Raw genomic sequence first — 5979 nt, 5'->3', positions numbered from 1 at the left:
TTTTTTGGTAGTAAGGAACAGGAAATAGAATGAAAATAAAATTTAGGTAAACCTATCTTAGAACCAAAGCTCTGATACCAAAATGATATGAACTCCACCAACAATTGTGATGAAACCCGATAACAATGATGGTTTGGAACCCCAAGATTGTTAGACAAGATTTGTTGAGCCTTGACCCGTCATCTAATCAGATGAAACACCAAGACTACATTGGATTGAAAACGCCACACCAAGAATTCCTAAGAAACTCTCAAGAATCAAGGTGATAATTTTGGTTGTTTGAACGCCACAAGATTAACTTGATAAGTTCAAGAGTTCTTTTAAGAACCAAGAGGAACACAAGACCTCACAAGGAGAATAATTTTTTTGAAAACCAAAATTGATTTTTAAAATTCGTACTACCCATCTATATACCTGCAACAACCCTCCAAGAATAGGCAAAGTCATAATTACAGCTTTGAAAACAGCACAAAAATTAACCAAAACAAGTTCTCACGTTTTTTTGGATTCTTAGACTTTTAAAGGCAGTCAAACATAGCTAAATGACTAGATTTAATGTATTTTAATTAGTCTCTTCAATTGCTTTGATGACATGGACTAAGTCTTGATTATTATTTGAGCTCATCTTGGTCTTTTCAAAATCAGCCCAATTCTCTTAGACTAGCCCATTTAGTGCTTCCTTAAAACGTTTGGCTCTAAGTCTTGTAATTGGGCCATTAGGAAGTGACAAAGGGTTATGTGCAAATTCAACTCCATTTTCACGTGTATGATCAGCATGACCAGCTCCTTGATTTGCATCACCATGCTAGCTTCATATAGCAGTTGGAGAGTGAACCATTTGAAAAGGGAGTATAACAAGGTAGCACATGAGGTAGCCTAGGTTACAAGAAGCACGGAGACATCAAGGACTTGGATAGGGGTTGAACCTCCTTGGCTCCACAATCTACTCCTAGTTGATAGGTCAAAATGTTAAGACCTTTATGGGCTCTTTGTATCTGTGTCTTTTCTCTTTGGTGCACCTTTCTTCAATTTGTTAATAGCATTCAGTATCTATTCAAAAAAAAAAAAAAAAACGCCTAGTAAATATTAGGCAGATTGTGAGTTTTAGGGATTTTGAGATCTCAAATTTGGGAAAATTTGCTATTTAGCCTTAATTTTGAACTATGTAGCCAAACAGCCCCCTTTTAAACTATGTAGGAAAATACTCTTGTTTTGAAACTTTATATTACTGATGTCGAGTTTTGTGTGTTCCAAAATAGTGGTATTTTGCTAGATAGTTTGAAAACAGTGTTGTTTGGCTACATAGTTTAAAAATTAAGGTTTAGCTATTTTTCCCTCCAAATTCAACATAAATTGGTTTTTCTTTTTAGTTTTAAAAAAAAATTATTCCACCTGGTAGTACACATGTCATATGATGTGTCATAAAAATAATTTTTTATTTTAGCTGTTAGCCATATTAGTTTTTTTTTTTTTTTGGTCCATCGCTTAACAATAAAGACCATTTTGACACAATACTAAAAAAATTTGAACTAAACTAACACATTTAAAAGGTCATGGACCAAATTAACACATAACATAAAAGTTCTAGACTAAAGATGTAATTTACCCAAGACTTTTATTAAAAAAATAATAATAAAATAGCTTGGCCCCTCTTAGACAAATTTCCTAGTGCCACCATGACGTGCCTTATAATTTTGGTTATCATAGGCTACAATTTTGTTATTAATATGCTTTTAATCTTTTTCCCTCCATGGTGGTGTGTACAAATTATAAGACCATCTGCAATGCCACCCGGAGTGCTCAAGTCTAAGCTCTCATTCCAAGCTTCCTCAATAACTTCCTTACAATCAACTCTTCTGGTCCACACTACTTCGAAGTGGAATCTATGCCTTCTTCGTTGGCTCGTAACTGAAGTCTTTATCAGGAAAAGAGGGAAATGATCAGATGTTGTGCCTACTAGATGGTGGACTTTGATATTGTGGAAATAGCTGAGCCACTCTGTTGTAGCAAAAGCTCGGTTAAGTCTCAGATACACTCTATCTTCCCCTTCTTGTTGGTTGTACTGTGTAAAGTCTGTGCCATAATAACCCATATCCTTGAAGCCACACCTATTGACCACATTATGGAAACTCTCCATCTGATGCTGAGGTCTTGGGAGAACTCCCAATTTTTCCACTTGAGAGAATTTCATAAAAGTCCCAAAGCACATCCAAGGTAGGTAGAATTGGCTATTCAAAGTATTTAGAAAATTCCATGATTCCTTCCTTCTATGAGTTTCTGGGTACCGATAGAACTCAGTTATTCTCCACTTAAAACCGGTTCCATCCTCTATTACAACAGCATCAATGTGGTGCTTTAAGAAGCTTTTTATCACTAAGTCTACCTCCCTCCTCCAAGACATTGCTAAGCCTCCACCTTGTCCCCCTCTCTCTGGACATAAAACGCATTTTCAAAATCAAGTTTCTCCTTCACTCTCTTTATTCTAGAGATTTTCATTTTTGTTGTCGCTAGAAAGACAATTTTGGGATCACATTGTTGCACGTATTCGTGCAACGCATCAATTGTCTGGGGGTTCTTAAGCCCCCGGCAGTTCCATGTTATGGCGCTCATGGCTCTCGGCAGTGCTGTCCAATAGCCACCGCCGTTTTAGAGAGTAACTTGTCATTGTGTGTGGGTACTTTACTTGTTTCACGTGTTTTCTTCAGAATCCTATCCTCCTCTGCCTCTAGTGTCTCTATTTGGCCCATGCGCTTATCTTCAACCCCACTCTCTTGGGCTGTCATCATATTATCGGCTTTTGGGTATTGTTCTCTAGCTAATTTTTCCACCGTCCCTTGCCCTTCATTTTCTTTTCTTTACTTTGGCCCAAGTCCAATAGACCAATACTCTTGTTTGCCAGTGAATCTATATTGGGCTTGTAACCTCAACCTCTTCCATTCTTCCTTCTTGTTGCTGGCCCACTGCTGAATTTGCGTCCCCACCAACCTTTCCATTTTCCCTTGTTGCTTCAAAATATAGGACTTTTTGCAGGTTGCGTGTGTAATCCATTTCCTCTTGATTTTGTACAAACTTTTTGGAGTTTTCCCATCTAGGCAGCTGACTAGTCGCCTGCTTCCTTGACTCCCCTACGTCATCTTCAGCCACCCAACTTGCAGATTTTCCAATCCCTTGAGATTTGCCAGATTTTTAGGTCCCTTCACTGGCTTCCACGACTAGCGCCTTTGTGCCTTCCGTTGTGCCTTCCGTTGGTGTTTATGACCATGTTATTTCTCCCATACCATTGGATTGATTGCTGCTGTCATTTTTGGTTTTGACCTTCTCATTACTTCCACTATAACTTCCACTGGCTTGGATCCAATCTCAATATTGGTGCTCATTTGTCTACATATCAGAGGTTGCTACACAATGCTTATTATCATGGCCGATTCTTCCACAAATAAAGCAACTTGTAGGGAGCCTCTAATATTTAAATGTGATCCAAATTCTTTCACCATCTAAGCTTGCTATGTATCCACCTCGCCCAAGTGGTTTGTTGATTTGCAACTCAACTTGAATCCTCATGAATTTAGCTTGATCAAACTACCAAGCTCTTTTATCGGTTTCAATACAGTTCCCAATCTTCCACCCAATATCTTTCCTTGTTTCTTCAGACATATGCTCAAAAGGTAGCCCCCAAACTTGAATCCAGAATGGGGAGTGTGAAAATTCCATTTTTGCTGTAGTTAGACCTTTTTCCCATCACTTGAGGAGGAGTAAGTTATTTTCAAAGTCCCATGGGCCATTTTCTCAACCCATTCCAATTAATATTGTGAGCTAAACTTGAATTAGAGAATCCCTTTACCCACCTCTACAATTCTTAGATCTGATCCTAGCTTCCAAGCAGATCTTAAAGTACTTTTTAGAGCACGATAGCAGCTTTCCAAAGAGACTTAAGGAACATTCCTTCAGCAACTCTGGCTTACTATGGGCAGTAATTTGAATATCCTCTGCTTCTTCTTTAGTAAGTTGTAGATTTTGTAGTCCATCCAAGATTGCTTGTTCCATACTAGTATTTGAGTTTGACCATGGACTAACACAGGTTTGTTGATGGCCAAAAGGGAGACCCTGAGTAGAGAAATTAAGGGAGGAAAGACCAGTGGCGGCACCAGTAATTTTGTCTAGGGTGTTCCTATTCCACTTTAAAAAGAATTTAGGTCATTTCGGTCTATTTTAGGTGTTTCGGGACATTTCGGTAAATACCAGACGAAATTCAAAATTTGGCAAGCATGAAGTTTGTACTTTAAAAAAAAAAAACTCTTAAAACCAAAACAAATTTGCATTCTGTACACCGAAAAACCTCAAAAGGAAAAAAAATTAAAAAATAAAAAGAAAAAAATTAATGAACAAAGGTACGGGCATAATAAACTATAATTTCATTTGAAATATTAATAAAATTATTAATTATTGTTGTTTAGTTGTTTCATAAATTTGTTTGTCTTCTATAAACTATAATTTGCTGTATTGTTGTTTCATTAATTATTAAATTATTAATTATTGTTTAGCCTAACATAATTTAATTTGTTTGTCTTTTATAATGTATTAGTTAATTAAATTATTAATTATTGGTGTTTAGCTGCTTCATTCAATTTTTTTACTAACTATTAAGAGTCTAGCACACACCTCATTGTGCGTTAGCACACACCTCATGTGTGCACACACCTCTGCCTCTGTATGCCTTTTAGTTCAAAATTTGTTTGGCATAAAATTTTCGAGGGTGTTCCTGATATTACTTAAGGGTGTTTTTTCTTTTTTAACGGTAAACAAATAAAAATTAATAAATTATCATATATAAAAAAAAAATTCAAGCCAGGGTGTTCCTAGGAACACCCTGGCTTCTGAGTGGCGTCGCCACTGGGAAAGACACTCTTACGAGAGAGAGAGAGAGAGAGAGAGAGAGAGAGAGACTCCTACGAGGGAGAGCTTTGACTTACTAGGCGTTTCTTCTTGATTGTGAGAACTGAGAAGCTAATGCAAGTTAATTAAGAATAGTTTAACTTATTGGAATGGCAAGGACCCTATGCAACTAATGATTCTTATTCAACAACTTGGGTTAGTATTTTCTGTGATAGTCTTTTACTTTTTGGGAGAGAGTTTCTGGTTAGATAGTTAGAAAGAAATGCAACTGTTTTTGCATTTTTAAGAATCAATATGTGAAGTATTAGCAGTGGTGGCCCTGAGAATTTTTTTTTTTTCTAAGGGGGTCAATAAAATGATTAATCTTGGGTAAGAGATGAATCTTGTAGTCTATGTAGATTCTTTAATACAGATTTATCCTTAGTACATACTACCAAGAAAATAAAAGATAAATTATAAGTTCGTTTGTCATATTGTTTCTTAAAAACTAAATATACAAATTATTGTTAGTAAAATTAAATTTTGGAAAACATCTATTGTTTTTTTTAAAAAAAATAAATAGATTAATTATTGTTGTTGTAGGGACAAAGGACCCAAGATACGTTTTTTGGGCCATGGGCTTAGCCGAGAACGTTTGATTGTCCGAGGACAAATTAATGGTAATAACGATATCAAATTTACAGCCCTTAAAGCAAATATAACAGGTGAGGTGGATGTGAATAGTCCGAGGAAGACTACCTCCTCGGCTGAGTACATCAAGGATCAAGTGGTACATCACGGTAACTAGAATGATGTTCTAGAAGGTCTTGGAGATGAAGATGTGTGGAAAGAAGGGGCATAGAGAGCAAGTGGGGTAGAGAAAAAGATCTTAGAGAAAACTGCTACCACTGCATTCGCATTGAATGCTCTGTGCCAAAGTCTCTGGCCGCATTTATGAGGAAGTGATACTTGAACAGTGATTGAGAGCCTTACAGCTATGATCTTGGGACTTCTAAAAGTGGCGGATGGGACAAGTAGGAAGGCGAGGCAATCTGAATGAGAAGAAAAGGGGATTATAAGAGAAGAAGAGGCCAGGTAGAAAAAGGG

The sequence above is a fragment of the Castanea sativa genome, chromosome 9, assembly GCF_040712315.1.
Source record: "Castanea sativa cultivar Marrone di Chiusa Pesio chromosome 9, ASM4071231v1".
Taxonomy (NCBI): domain Eukaryota; kingdom Viridiplantae; phylum Streptophyta; class Magnoliopsida; order Fagales; family Fagaceae; genus Castanea; species Castanea sativa.
This window is presented reverse-complemented; position numbering follows the sequence as displayed.